The 15973-nt window shown below is 42.5% G+C and overlaps 1 protein-coding gene across 1 annotated transcript in view; it reads right to left on the reverse strand.

Moving 5' to 3' along the window:
* NMNAT2 (nicotinamide nucleotide adenylyltransferase 2) overlaps positions 1 to 15973 on the reverse strand; it is a 194657-nt gene that overhangs the window by 8098 nt on the left and 170586 nt on the right. The gene's annotated exons all lie outside the window — the stretch shown is intronic.

Consider the following 15973-nt stretch of genomic DNA (forward strand, 5'->3'; position numbering starts at 1 on the left):
ACACACACACACACACACACACACCCATGAGTGACTTCATTGCTGTAGGGAGCCTCCAGAGGAAAACTCCTCTGTTGTATATCAATTTTTGTTGTTCAGTCATTTCAATTGTGCCTGACTCTTTGTGATCCCATTTGAGTTTCCTTGGCTAGGATACTGGAGTGGTTTGCCATTTCCTTCTCCAGCTCATTTTACCGATGAGCAAACTGAAGGAAACAAGGTTAAGTGATTTGCCCAGGGTCACACAGCTTGTAAGTGTCTGAGGCTAGATTTGAACTCAGGGAGATAAGTCTTCCCTGACACCAGACCCAGCACTCCACGCACTATGGCACCACCTAGCTGCACCTAATGGAATGTTGGTGAACATATTCACTTGAACAATGCATTCCTATGTCCAGGTCATTTGAGGAGAAACTCTTATATGGCTTCAACTATTAAGACCCTTTGAAATAGAGAGCTACTTCCTGGACAGGGTTAGCCCATGATTTCATTAAGAGTCTATACAGATGATGGATTGATGGAACTAATTATGACTGTGATTGTCCTTTGTTTTTGAAGAGGACCGATGACATCACAAGGCTGATGTCTTGACTTGTAGTGAATTAGATTTAAGTGAGGCAGAGTCGTCAGCCTCACCCTCTCTTCCAGACTCATCCAAGTCCAGTAGAAATGGATTGATGGAACTTTTTGGGGCACTATTTAAAATGGACCTTCTTGGCTGAAGGAACCAAAGAAGGGAACCAAATGGCAGGCTAGACTCATAAAGGGAGGGCTGCCGTGTGATGGGATGGTTGTAATTCTTGCTTCTTGTTGAGACTTTAATGACTTAAGGGACTCATTAACGACACATGTTGGAGTTTTCTTTGGCTCAGCAGCAGAGGAAGATGGCACTGCTAGGTGGTACAGTGGCTAAGAGTCCTGGAAGGAAGGCTGTTGTTGTGAATCTCTGACAACCTTTGCCCTTGATCTCAGAGCTCTAGCAAGGGGAAGGGAAGTGCCACCTAGCTGTCCCAATTGTATCTCAGTATCTTTTCTCACGTACTTAGATAGACCTAAGTTAAAATCCTATATCTAAGGAGACACTAACATTGTGACCCTGGGCAAGTCACTTAACTGCTTAGCCTCAGTTTTTTCATCTACAAAATGGGGATAACCTACAGGAATAAATCTATATATATTTGTATAATGTTTTATATATAAATAAGCATATTTATGTAAATTTATATATGCATATATAAATATATTTATATATTCTGTTTGATATATAGAAACTTATTCATATATATACATAAATGCATATATACATAGGAAAATGGGGATAATCATGGGATCTTAGGGGTTACTAGTCCAACACTCTCATATTATAGATGAGGAAACTGAGGCTTAGATAGGCTGTGACTTTCCCAAGGCCATAAAATAATGATAATGATAATAATAATAGCCACAAAATCTATAAAGTGCTTTAAGATTTTAAAGCATTTAACATGTTATCTGCTTCATCCATAGGTACTGAGCTGGGATTCTAATCTATGCCCTTGAACCCCAAATCCTGTGTCTTTTCATTGCATGGTGATACTTCCCATACAGTGACCTACCTGTGACTGGGGTGTGTGTAAGGTGATCTTTGTGCCACTGAGGCAAGGTCCACTTTATGCAAAGCATGAGTTAGAGCTACAGAGAAAGCCTGCTCTACCCCCAACACACACACCAGTGAGGTCCCTGAAGCCTACAGGTTGAGAGGTCTCAGCACACTTAACTAAATCAAACTCATGCCTCAATTCGTGGATTCACTTAAACAATCAGTCCACAGGTATTTATTGCAGATCCACAAGGTGCACAGCTCCATGGGAGGAATTCATCTGCAGAACATTAGAGGCTCCAGCACCTGGATACAGAGCACAGCTGGGCAAGGTTTATCCAAATGATGACCTCATCCTTGGCTAGAGGGTAAAGTGCACATAATAATAGCTAGCACTTATATAGCTCTTTAAGGTTTGCAGAATGCTTCACTAGCATGCTCCTCCCTGGGCTAATCTCTACGAGAGAGCTGTTGGAGTCTCTGTACCTGAGAGCTTGGTTATTTTTGTTTCTGAACCTGTGGCCAATCACCTGCAAGGCTGGTTCTCCCCACTGAGGTCAAACTTGGTTCTTGGCGTACAACAGTAGGCATTAGCTGGGCCATGGCTATTGCATATGAAGACTGAACTAAGGCCATGGACCCAAAGCTGGGCACCCTGGTGTTTACCAACATCAGTCCATGCAGTCCTCTTTCCCCCAGCTTTCTCCTCTTCCCCCTGTACACCCCAAACAGAGCCTTGTGACTTCCCGTCTGACTGGTTGCCACTGACTGCTAGTTATGGAGATGTTTGTTCTTTGCAAGGGTGAAGACTGGGAAACTGTCTAAGACTTTTCTTAGTGCCCTCCCCATCCCCTTTTTGCATCCTTCGTTCTTCTCCTGGTGCCCCAGTCCCTGCTCCTTTACCCAGCCTACATCTGATTCCCACATGGCTTTGCCCTCAACTATTCATTGAGATTCAATCCCTGGCTCCACTACCATGGTAAATTACTTCATTTGGCCCAAACTCATTTTCTTCATCTCTAAAATGAGCTAACATATGCAAAAACCCTTTGCCAACCTTAAAGAGCCAGATAAGTGCTATCTAGCTATTATTTTCATAAAATGGGATTGCCAATGCTTATATTACCTACTTCACAGTGCTGTTTTAAGAAAAGCTCTTTACAGGCTGTAATGTGCCATGAAATGGTGGCCGTTATTATCTGTATTATCTATTGGGTACGGGGGCTATTTGCAAAGGAATAAATCTCTCCTGGTGGAATTTCAGGGACCAAGGCAAGCAGTAGGGGAGATATTTGAGGGGCATGAGTTGTTATCATTGGCCATGCACATAATGCCATCAGTTCTGCTTGCATTCTAGTTTGAGAGTAAGGAATGGCAAGTAGGGGTGGGGAAGAAGAGGAAAAGGAGGAGGAGAAGGAGGGGGAGGAGGAGGAGGAGGAGGATAACACAGAGGGTGGGGTGTGGAAGTGAAGGGGAGGGGGAGAGGAAGGGAGAGAGAGAAGTGGGATGGGGCAAAGGAGGAGGACAGGGAGAAGGGGGAAGAAGAAGAGGAGAAGGAGGGGGAGACACACAGGAAGGAGAAAAGGAGGGAGGACAGAGAGAGAGAGAGACAGAGACAGAGAGAAACAGAGAGACAGAGAGAGAACTTTAAGGTCACAAAGTGCTTTCTATTCATTATCTCATTTGAGTATCACAACCACTTTCCTGAGTGAGTGCCACAGATGTGATTATGGTGATTTTACACATAGGGAGACTGATATCAAAGAGATAGGACTTCTTCAGAGTCAGACAACTAATAAGTACTGCCAAGGGCAGGACTCAGAACCAGGTTCCTTGGTTCCTCCAGATATTCCCACCATCCACTCCTGCTACCAAGCCTTGCTATAGCTCAGAAGAAACCAGGTAAACTTCTTGCCCCCCTTGAGGGGTAGGGGGACATCTCATCTGTACCTAAGTAAATGAGGGGAGTCATGGAGGTAATGGTGGTTAGTGGGTGTTTGGGTTGGACTGCAAATTGAAGGGAGCTTCTGTCTTCCTCTCTCCACCCTACCGATGCTGACTCAATGCCTGTGGAGGTGCACACCTGGGGTGAATCAGGTCTCCCTTCCCTCCCTCCCCCCTCAGTGAGAGGCCTCAGCAGAACAAACTGGCCCCATACCAGTTTAAGAAGGCCCAACTGTTCCCCATATCAATGAAATCGTCAGTCTGGTACTTATCTCCAGGGTATAGCACAGTATCTGGAATGTACTGGGTGCTTAATAAATGCTTATTCAATCAATCTGAGGTGGTAGCATGTTAGAAAAGAAAGAATACTGATTCTGTAGTCAAAGGACATGCTTCTTACTAAGGGTGTGAGCTAGGGAAAGTCCCTTAACTTTGTGGGAGTCAGTTTCCTCATATGTAAAATGATGGGGTTGGACTAGAATGGGTGGGGAACCTGCACTGGGTGAAATCCGTTAAAACCCCAAACAATGGCAGGGGCAGTTAAGGTGGCAACACTGGACGGTAAGATCCGGAGGGCAGGCATTCTTTTTTTCTTTCTACCTGCCATGGCTTTAATGATTATTCTGTTGTGTTTCCATAGAGAAGTAATTATGTAGCTTTAGGTGAGTAGTGAGGAATTACAGCTATCCCCATCAGTCCACGATGGCCAATGTCCATGCTGCATAGTGAAATAGAAACAAAAAGCAAAAACCCAGTGGAAGCTCCCTGGGACTCCAAGGGGCTTTCAGAATGACACAGAATCCCTTCTGCTTGCCCCCTGCCCCCACCCTTCCTCCAGACAGCCAAACTATCTCTCTGAGTCACCTAGAGGGAGGGAGAGTACCACAAGAACAGAGGCATCTGGGAACAAAATCTCCCCACCTCTTGACCTCTGCATTTGTCTGCATGCAAACAAATGAATGGTCACTGAGTTGAGTCCCAGAGGAAATCCTTTCCATTCCCATCAATAGCTGGAGCCTGGGGAAGAACAGGGGGATTCCAGATTCATGTCACAAGCCTGATTTTTTTTTTCAAACCCTGCCCTTTTCCATGGGGAATGGAGTTCCCAGGCAGCAGGAAGCTGAGCCTCCCTCCCAGGAGCTAGTAAGTTCACACGAGACCTTATCAGCTCAGCTGGCTCATCCTGGGGGTGGAAGTGTCCAGCAGGTTTCCTGGCCTGAGTTAAATTGTCTGATACAAACCACTCGAGTCTCAATAGCTGAATCTTTGCCTTTACTCATTCTGTCCTGGGGTCCTGGAATTTTTTTTGGAGTGGATGGTGCCTCTGAGCTCTTCCTGTGTTTATTTCCTTTGGTTAGTCCCTTGTTCTAACTTAGCTAAAGATGCAGGAATAGCAGTAGTCATAGTAATAATAATAATAATAGGTATTCATATAATGCTACAGATTTGAAAGCACTTTTCACACATTATCTTATTCGAACCTCATAACATGCTCTGCCCTCACCTCATAACAATTCAGTAGAGCACTGTAGATGTTATTGACTCTATTTTATAGATGAAGAGCCTGAAGACTAGGGAGGTTAAGTGAATGGCCCAGGGCCACTCAAAGGGTAAGTGTCCTAGGAGTTAGATCCACTATTTGACCTGTCATGGGTTGAAAGATTTAGCGTAAAGTAAGGTCAGAGAGGCAGGATGCAATCAGATTATAGAGAACTTTAGGTGACTACTATTTAGGCCAGAACATTGGGTGTAATTGAGTAAAATGAAATCGAATAGGGATATGCAAAATATGACACTTGGATCCAAAAATATCAACTGGGGGAGGAATGGTAAATAGCAATTTGTCTGAAAAAGATCTAGGGGAACATATGGGGTAATACAAGCCCAACAGGAATCAATAGCATGTTATAGCAGCCAAGAAAGTCAATGCAAAATTAGTCTGGATTGAGATGCGTAGCTTCCAGGAATGGGATAGCGACAGTCCCACTGTGCTCTGCGTTGGGAAGAATAAGATATCTGTAAAGCACTTAGCACAGTGGCTGGAACACAGTGGGAGCTTAATAAATGCTTGTTCCCTCCTTCCCTTCTTTACATCTGAAATGCTGCGACCCACTCTGGTCACCAATGTTTAGGAAGAATTATTATTATGCTGAATAATGTCTAAAGCAGAGAATCCAGGATGGCAAAAGGGCCATGGATTCTTGGCACGTTCAAGAAGAAACTAAGAATGTTTAGCCTAGAGGAGGGAGAAATCAGTGGGTACATGATATCTGTGTTCAAGTACTTGGAACAGGGATTAGACTTGTACTTCTTGCCTTCCCCCCCCCAAGAAAAGGCAGAACTAGGAGAATGATTGAAACTCACACAAATTTAGTGTAATGTAAGGAAATGTAAGAAATGTAATTTGTGCATGATTATCTGGTAGGTGGAATTTTCACCCCAGATGGGGAAAATGCACAAATGTAAGAAAATTTCTTAATGTAAGGAAAAATTTCTTAGCCATGAGAACTCTCCAAGAGTATAATGGACCACCGTAGTAGGTAAGGGCTCCCTTCTCTTTGGAGCTCTTGTCACAAAAGCTGGATGACTACTTGTCTAGTTTGCTATGGAGAAGATGGGGATTGGACTAGAGGACCTCTAAGACCCCATGTGATTCTGGGGATCACATTACTCTGTCACAGGATTCACAATCACTAGTCTTTTTTTTTTTTTTAAGCAATTGGGGTTAAGTAACTTGCTCAAGGTTACACGGCCAGGTGTTTCTGGGTGGATGCAAAGTGTCTGAGCCCAGATTCGATCCCCAGGTCATCCTGACACTGGGGCCGGTGCTCTTACTTGCTGTGCTACCTGGCCGACCCACACAATCACTAGTCTTGTAAGAATTGGGGTTTTGTCCCACACTGTTGAATTGGGCTGGGACTTCATTCAATGACAAAGCTTTTGGACTTTGCCCTTCTTTTCGGTCAGGGAGCCCCATCTTCTGTAGTTCCTGGTTAATGTCTACCAGACCTTGGTTTTATGCTAGATACCAAAAAGCAAAGAGCAAACCCCATGACCAGGATGCTCTGCCCTCACCTCCAATCTCTTAGCTTCCTTGACTTCCTTCAAGATTCAACATGAGTCTCATCTTCTGCAGAAGACTGCTCCCAATCCACCCAGCTACTAGTACCTTTACCTCAGAGATTACCTTCTATCTACTCTGTACATACCTTGTCTTACCTAGTACTTTACATGTGATCTCCCCCATTAGAATGCATGATCTTTGAGTGCAGGAATTGCTCTTGCCTTTCTATGTCTAGTGCTTTCATAATGACTGACACATAATAGTTGGTTAATGAATGCTTGTTAATTGACTGACAAAGAAATAGGCTGACATATGAAGTGATTCTAGAATGAGGTAATTTGTTCATTTGGGGTAAGGGAGGGCAAAGAAGGAGGGAGAAGTAGAAAACCTGTCTTCCAGTCCCAAACTGTCCCTTGATTGTAACCTAGGATGTACTGGACAAGTAATTTCCTTTCTCTGGACCTCAGTTTCATCATTTTTTTCCCTTTTTTTCCTAGAGTTAATTGGGGTTAAGTGACTTGCTCAGGGTCACACAGCTAGTAAGTATCTGAGGTAGAATTGAACTCAGGTCCTCCTGACTCCAGGGTCACCTAGTTATCCCAGTTCCATTATTTGTTAAAAATAGACTTAGAGTCCTAAAGTTCCTTTCCATTCTAATTTAATTTCTGATCTATGATTTAAATCATTTTACTTCTCTGGCCTTCATTTTCCCCATCTGGGGTGAAAATTCCATCTACCAGATAATCATGCACAGAATCATTGGTTAAAAAACATTACACAAACATATTGTGTACTGTATTGTCTTCTCAGAGGCATGTTGTTGTAGAGTCATGTCCAACTCATCATGATCCCATTTGGGGTTTTCTTACCAAAGTTACTGGACTGGTTTGCCATTTCTTTCTCCAGCTCATTTTACAGACGAGGAAAACTGATGCCAAGGATCACACAGCTACTAAGTGTCTAAGGCTAGATTTGAACTCAGGTCTTCCTGACTTTAGGCCTTGAGCTCAATTCACTGCAACCCCTAGCTGCCCCCCAGAGGTTTACAGAAGAAGTGAATTTAGACAAAGAACTATGGAGTCCTACCTATCCTTTCTCTGACTCCTCTGAAAGAGGCTCTCCCCATATTTCAGGTGCATGCCAGACTATGCCTGACTTCCCTCTCCTTTTCTATGTGAAATTCTAAGATGGGTGGATCTGTCCCTTGCAAGGTTGCTATCATTCCTACTTTTGTATCCAATTCTTCCTTTTTGGTAGGAATCAGGTTCAAAGTAGTAATTCCCCTCATTCTTTCCTCCATCTTTTTTTTTTAATGTAAAGTTGGAATTAATTGTGCTTTGATATTTTTGGTTTTAATTTCATTTTTAATTAATGGAATAAAACAAGCATTTCCATCACATAATACAATAAAAAATGATCTTACATGAAACTGCAAATCACCTAGGCATAACTTTATATTCCTTTCAAATATATAACAAGATTATCTTGTAAATTTCTTTTTTTCCCCCTCCATCTTTTGAAGGTTGAAATTTCAAGAAAAGAAAGTGTTGACAACTTTGTTTTGACCAAGAGAGAGGTCCAGCAGATGGCCAGCTAATTGATGTTCCCCTTCACTGCTATACCTCTAGGCCAGGCATGTGAACTGTTTCTCAATCTTCTACCTATTTATTCTTCCTAAGTGTTCTGTATTATACTTAGATGACATGCTTCCCTAGTCCTCTGCTTATTGGATCTCTTCCCATGAATCTATTTATTTTGTATCTATCTATCTATCTATCTATCTATCTATCTATCTATCTATCTATCTATCATCTATCTACCTACCTACCTATCCAGATTATCTATCTATATGTATATGTTGTCTAACCATCCATCTGTATATATGTATATGTGTGTAAATAATGTAGTCACTTTTAAAAGAACCAGACCTGTGATTTAATCATAGTAGGGAAATCCTGGTAAGGAGCTTCCTCTATCAACCTGTCTTGAAATGTAGGGTTATAGAAGAGATGCCAAAAACAATGGCATCAAATTTAATCAGAAAAGAGGCAGTTTAACCATACAGATGCATACTGACTTAGAAAACCACATATTAACAATATCTATGTTCTATTGTGGTTTCATTTATTTGGTTAAAAATTTCCCAGTTGCATTTTAATCTGCTGTACTTGAGAGTTTGCAGCAAGGGCCCTGGGTTTGACAGCTCTGACCAAGAGTACTAAGAGATTAAGTGACTTACCCAGAGTCACATAGGCAGTATGTGACAGGGTCAGGATTTGAACCCAGACTGTCCTGGTCCTGAATCTAAAGCCCACTCTCTAAACATTCTAAACATTTCATGTAAGATAATATTGTTTGCCTCCTCCTTCGTTGGACTAGATGGCTTCCAGCTCTAGGTCTACAAACCTATAATTATTTTTATATAAGGTAAGAGCCTTTCAGGGAACCTGAGGCCAGAGCCACAGAGGTTCAGTGGCCTCTTTGGTGCTGGGCTGAAGGCAAGACCTGGTATTTTTATTATTGAGTAGACTCTGTCTCATCTTGTTCTCAGTCTGGGTTCAGGGCAGGCCACCCCACTCTCCACTTTACCCATTCATTATAGAAGGGTGGAGAGGCTGCTGCTTCTCCCCAGACCTGTTTGGACTAGTACTTTCTCTCCCCTCTCTGTTTCAGAGGACCTTGGAGAGGATGTGGGAGGCCTCCAGGAGACAGGACCTTGGAGAGTTTCCAAGAAGCAACGGTTCTAATTGCCCCCAGTCATCTAGGGTTTGTGAGTCCTCTGATAACTAGGGCAGGGGTTTGGATCTGCATGTATTCTCTTGGGGCCAATAGGTAATAATGGCCAGTACTCTCTAATGACCTCATTACATTCCTGCTGCCTCTCCTTTTTCCTAGCAGAGGCTGTCTTCATTTGATAAGTTCACCAGATGGCAGCTATTAAAATGGAAGAAACCCTCATTAAGGGGAGAGGGTAAAGTAGATGCTTTGAATTAGAAACTTCTAGGACCAAATAGCTAGACAATCTCAAAGGCATCTAGGTGGCTCAGTGGATAGACCTCTGGGCCTAGAGTCAGAAAATTATTGTTGTTGAGTCGTTTTTCAGTTATGTTCAACTCTTTGTGACACTATTTGGGTTTTTGGGGTTTTTTTTGGCAAGGATGCTGAAGCATTTTGTCATTTCCTTCTTTAGTTCATTTTACAAATGAAGAAATTGAGGTAAACAGGGTTAAGTGACTTGCCCAGGATTACACAGCTACTAAATATCTGAGGCCAGATTTGAACTCAGAAGATGAGTCTTCCTGACTCTAGACCTGGAACTTTATTTATTGTGCCACCTGGTTACAATAGAGTCAGAAAGACCTGAGCTCAAATTTGGTCTCAAACACTTCCTTGCTGTGTGATCCTGGGTAAGTCACTTAACCTCTGCCTTCTTCAGTTTCCTCGTCTGTAAAATGGGGATAATAATACCACCAACTCCCGGTGTTGTTATAAAAGATCAAATGGGATATTTGTAAAGCATTTAGCACAGGGCCTGGCACACGGTAGGTGCTTAATAAAAGCTTGTTTCCGTCCTTGTTAGGTAAGGTGACGAACACATATTTGTTAGATACCTCATCTATGTAATCTGCACTCTGGTCCCTCTATGGTCCTTCATCTTAATGCAGAGGTGACCCTGTGCTCTTGAAGTATATAGTCTAGTGGAGGACAATCTCCAACAGATTTTTTCCATGCAGATTATTCTCAAATGTATATATCCAGCCCTAATCTTTCTCCTAAACTCCAGTCTCCCACATCACCAACTAATTTTTGGATATTTCTTCCTTGATTTCCTCTGGTTATCTTAAACTCAACATGTCCAAAATGGAATTAACTTCTTCCCTATACCTGCCATTTCTCCAAACTTCTCTATTTTTGTTGGCACCAAGACTATCCTTCCTGTCACCCAGACTGATGCTAATCAGAATCATATTGGATTCTCTGCTTTCTTTCATCCCCTAGTTACTAAGCCTTGTCATTCTACTCCTACAACATCCCTCAAATCCATCTTTCTCTTCACTTCCATAGCCACCAGCCTTGTTGAGACCCTTAGTACCTCTTTTATGGACTGCTGTAATTGTCTCCTAATTGGTCTCCCTGTTTCCAGTCTCCCCACTTCTTCCATCTTTCCTCCACAAAGCTACCACAATCATCTACCTAAGTGACCACATGACTTGAAACCTTCAGGTGTTCCCCCCATTGTCTCTGGGATAAAATACAAATTCTTTACCCGACGGTTAAGGTTATACTTTGACTCTTATCTACCTTTCCAGAATTATTTTGTACAATTCCCATTCATGAATTCTATGTTCCAATAGAACCATGCTATGAACACTTTCTTAGACATGGTACTCCATCTCCTGCCTATGTGCACTCAAGCAAGCCTTTGTGTAAATACCCTGTGCCTTCTTCATCTCTACCTCCCAGAATTCTCTTCTCCTTCAAGAATAATCATCCTAATACATAGCATTTTAAGGTCTGCAAAGCACTTTACATACTGCATTCCCCCAAAGTCTTAGTTCAGTTCTGAGCTATTAAAGCTTACATATCAGACCAACACCCCATACATTATCTCATTTGATCTATTTCAGGGCCATTCCTTCCCTGGTCCTCTTCTCCCCTCGGTCTCCAATCTCCTCCCCATTAATAGTGCTCTTTCCATTGGACATTCCGATTTTATAGCTGTCGCATCTCCCCAGTCGAATGTAAGCACTCTGAGGACAGGGCTAATGTTTGTCTTTGTATTCCCTGCACGATCCTTTGGCTATAGAAGATGCTTAATAAATGAACAAGTCATGTGGCATGGCAGATAGAGAGCTGGCCACAAAGACCTGGGTTTAAGTTCTTCCTCTGATGTGTGCTGGCTCTAATTAAGCCCAATAGCCTCTCAGTGCCCAAGGCAAAATTTTCCAAGACTAAACTGCAGAGAAGCTGCCAATCTGCACATGAACAGGGAGAGTCTTTACCTGGGAGTTCCCTATACTAATGAAATCATACCCCTAGTCCCAGAACCTGTTCTTATTAAATGTTCACTGAACTGAATTTCATTGAACATTGTAGAGCCTTCCAAATGAGATTCATAACCATGTAGAATTCAGCTTCACTCTCCACACAAGGAAAACCAGGTAGAATGACATTTGTCCAGAAAGCAATTTACATTTGGATGGATGGTCCATAGTACTAGCCCATCGGCCCCGGGCAAAAACATCACAGAACTTGGCCAAAAACTGTTTTCAAGGAAGAGTTGGGGGAGAGGCAGAATTGCATTTGGAAAAGTATGTAGCTCTCTTACTGACCTCAATATTCTGCCTGGAAAAAAAAAAGCCTATTTTTAAAAAACAAACCAATATTCCTCTGCTGATGGCACATGACTGTAAATCATGGAAAGTCAGCATTCAAAGAATTAAAGCTGTAAGTCAGCCAAAGAGTAATGGAGTAGGGTGGATATAAATAGGCCACAAGACATTACTGATGAAGAGTCACAGAAGGTACCCTCCAAGAGTATTGCAAGAGAAGTGAGTTGCTCATGTAGGGACGGCAAGATGAAAAAAATGGGGTCAATTAGTCAGTCAACTATCATTTGAAGGGCTTACTATCTGGGAGGCACTGTGCTAAGCAGGGAGGAGACAAAGAAAGGCAAAAACATTCCCCTCCCCCAAGAAGCTCTCATTATAATTGTTAAGACAATATGTAAACAGCCAGGTTTTAAGACTATATGTAAACAGCCAAGATATCTACAAAGTGGACAAAGGTAATATCAGTGGGGAAGGCATTCAGAAGGGAGATCCCTGCTCCCCTCCCCCCAAAGTAGGTTGAGTGGATCATCTGTAGAATATTCTATTAACAGAATAGAGACCCCTGCGCCCCTAGGGTATGAACCGCCCTCCCCCCCCCGAATTTTAGGGCTCAGATTCTGATACTGCATCCTGATTATCAAGCTGTCTGATTCACAAAATTCCTATTTCAAAAAATATTTTTAATTGTGTTCAATAAGAATTGTTATTTAGGGCAGCTAGGTGGCTCAGTGGGTAGAGTGCTGGGCCTGAAGTTACAAAGAATCATCTTTCTGAGTTCAAATTTCACCTTAGACACTTATTAGCTTTGTGATCCTGAGCAAGTCACTTTGCCTCAGTTTCCTCATCTGTAAAATGAGTTGGAGAAGGAAATGGCAAACAATGCCATCATCTTTGCCAAGAAAACCCAAAGTGGGGTCACAAAGAGTCAAACATGACTGAAACAACTCAACAGCTCAACAACAATAACAAAGGACTGTTATCTTCTTGACAAGACACGGACAAGAGTCATAGGATGATAAGGCCATAGCTGAACTGTAATCTACAACAAGGACTACCCAATGAATGAACTGGACGCCACTTATTAAGTGCCTACTATGTGCTCAGCACTGTGCTAAGAACTTGGCATACAAAGACAAGAACGAGACACTCCCTGTTGTCAAATAGTTTCTATTCTATAGAGGGCAAGAGACATGCACATATGTAAGTAAATACATGTACATGTGCCTATTTACACATACATATACACACAGCAAATGCAAGGTGCTTTATGGTAGGGGATGCTAGAGGTCCAGATAAGGTCTGATGTGGACTTGGTCTGATTTATGTAGCACTTGATCTGACCTCTGAGGGAAGCTAGGCAACTGAGGAAGAGAGGAGGGCAGTTTTGGGGGGACAGTGGATGTTGGATTTACTTTGTACCCATGTGGAATAAGATCGCAGGGCCACTGAAGTGTTAGAGGAGTGCAGAAGGCATGTGCTAGGTACTGGTGATATGAAAACAAAGTCAAAACATTTCCTGTCCTTAAGAAGTCTATGTGGGGGCAGAGCCAAGATGGCGGCATAGAAGCAGGAAAACTGTGAGTTCCCCCCATAACCACCTAAAAAGTCTATGTTCCATTGGGTGTGTATGTGGGGGGGAAGTATCCAATTTAAGCACAAACATAACTCTGGGGAGTTAGGAGAAGTCTCCTAAAAGAGCTCTCAGTAATATCCAAGGGATTCATCTGCTCAAGGTATGGGTGGAGGATGGGGGGTTGTGGGGTGCTCAGATTATACAAAGGACTGGAGGAAAGGGAGTCTCATTTCTTCAGTTGCTGGTTTTCCCCAAAGATTAAGAGGAGTTTAGAGCCTAGTGAATAAATGTTTACTGATTGATGTGGAAGATACAGAAGATGGTCAAGATAGAGAGCAATCCAACTGAAAACTTTTTTTTTTTCCACTAGAAATGACATGAATCAGACAACTTGGTAAATTAAAAAACAAACAAACAAGTTTCAGAATCTGAGCCTTGAAATTCTTTTTTTTTCCACACCTATTTTTGTTATTGTTGTTCAATCATTCCAGTTGTATCAGATACCTTGTGATCCCATTTAAGGCTTTCTTGGCAGAGATATTGGAGTGTTTTGCCAGTTCCTTCTCCAGCTCATTTTATAGATGAGGAAACTGAGGCAAACAGGGTGAATTGACTTGCCCAGGGTCATCCAGCAAGTAAGTGGTTGAGGCCAGATTTGAATTCAGGAAGATGAGTTCTTAACTCCAGTTCCAGCACTCTATGCACTGAGCCACTTGGTTGCCCATAGGGGCTCTCAATTCTATTAAAAGAAGGTTGCTAAGATGTGTATGATATTTGCATAATTTAAAAAGCTTGGCCAAGAAGAACTGATTGGAATGATTACTATCAGCCTTTTCAGTATGTTGACTTTTGGTTGAATTCTACACTGATTTATGGAGTTTTCAAGGGAGAGGAAACTCCCTCCCAAGGCACTTTGAGATACTTTCCAAAGCTGTATAAATATCAGTTATTATTTTTATTATTTCCCCCCCCCAGATGCCCCAGAGCAAGGAGGCTGGGATGGCAGCTGCAGCTTGCCCTACCTGGGAAGCCTCCTCCAATCACTCTAGCAGAACTTGGCAAACATTACTTTTTACCTTCGAAGGATCCTTTGAAGCCAGTGGAAGGAGGGACAGTTAATTAAAACACTAAACCCAGAACTAAAGTGAAAGGGGGAGTTAAGTGTTTTTTCTTTTAATAAAAACATTGTTTGGGGGTGGCGGGTAAGAGGGTGGAGAGCCCAAACAGTGTAATTTCTTCAGGGCTGGGCTTCCCCACCTCTACCCAATAAGGACAGAGCCCATTGAAACTAGAACTAGACATTAAAAGTTTCTTGTCCTTAATCTTCCTTTCAAATCACAGCCTTCTCTTCTCACTTCCAACCACAGGCCCCTCTACCTCCCTGGAATTCCTTGAGCACTAATTGTGTGGGCACAAACTGCATAATACTGTATCATTAGTTCAGCATTCTTTATTTGTCTAGACCGTAAGCCCCCAGAGGGCAAGGATTATGTCTTCTACTTCTTCATGTCAATTCAAGTAATCCAGCCAGTATCTCATTACTTGATGCCCACATGGTACTCAAGCAAATGCTGGGCATGGTCCAGTACTCCAGGGGATTTGGGAGCTCATTCCCTCCAATGATGTTGGTTCCATGTTTGCCCATCCTGTGTGACTCTAGTCTCCTCAATGTGCTGGGGGCCTTCCTCATGTTCTATTGACATCACAAGTATACCAACCAAGGAGATGGGGCCATCCATCACTTACTTATCCCTGACGCTCATTATATGACTATATCATCTTTAAAAAATTTTTTTAGTCCTGTCTTTCTTTAAAGCAGGAGGCAGAACTAGTGGATAAAGAGTTGGCCTCCATATCAAGAAGATCCGGGTTCACACCCCTTCTCAGGTATATTCGACTTTAAGTATCAGAATGGGAGCTGATCCATGTTGGCCAAGAGAGTTTCCTTATCAGGAGCTCTCAATGCCATTAAACTGGCATATCCAGTCTAAAAAATGAAAATGCCTTGATCATCTCAGTTCTGGCCCTTCACCTTTCAGTATCACTTTTCATCTTGGTATGTATGCCCAGTTTCATGAACTGGACCCCACGGTTCCTCACCCCAATGCCTAAAACGAGGGATGAAAAGATTTTAAAAGATACTATTTGCCCTCAAGGAATTTACAATCCAAAATCTCTTACAGCAGTGGTATCAAACTCAAATAGAAATGGGCCACCAAATGGGCAACTAACCCATCCATAAGGATTCCATCTGTAAGGATCAGGTTCTGCATTGACTTTCAGAATAACCTTGGGCCATGTTTGACTCCTCTGTCTTACAACATCTACTGCTTGATACACACTGGATAAGTATAGCAAAGACTTGCAAAATGAATATCTGAATACATTAGTACAGTCAAGCTGGGTCTGGCAAAAAACAGTTTTTTGGTGGGGGAGGGGAGCTGAAACTTCTTTTTTTTTTGGTGGGGGAAGGCAAGGCA

This window comes from Petaurus breviceps, unplaced genomic scaffold, assembly GCF_028583685.1.
Source record: "Petaurus breviceps papuanus isolate PSGF00001 unplaced genomic scaffold, PetGlider_PUasm1.0 90895, whole genome shotgun sequence".
Lineage (NCBI taxonomy): Eukaryota > Metazoa > Chordata > Mammalia > Diprotodontia > Petauridae > Petaurus > Petaurus breviceps.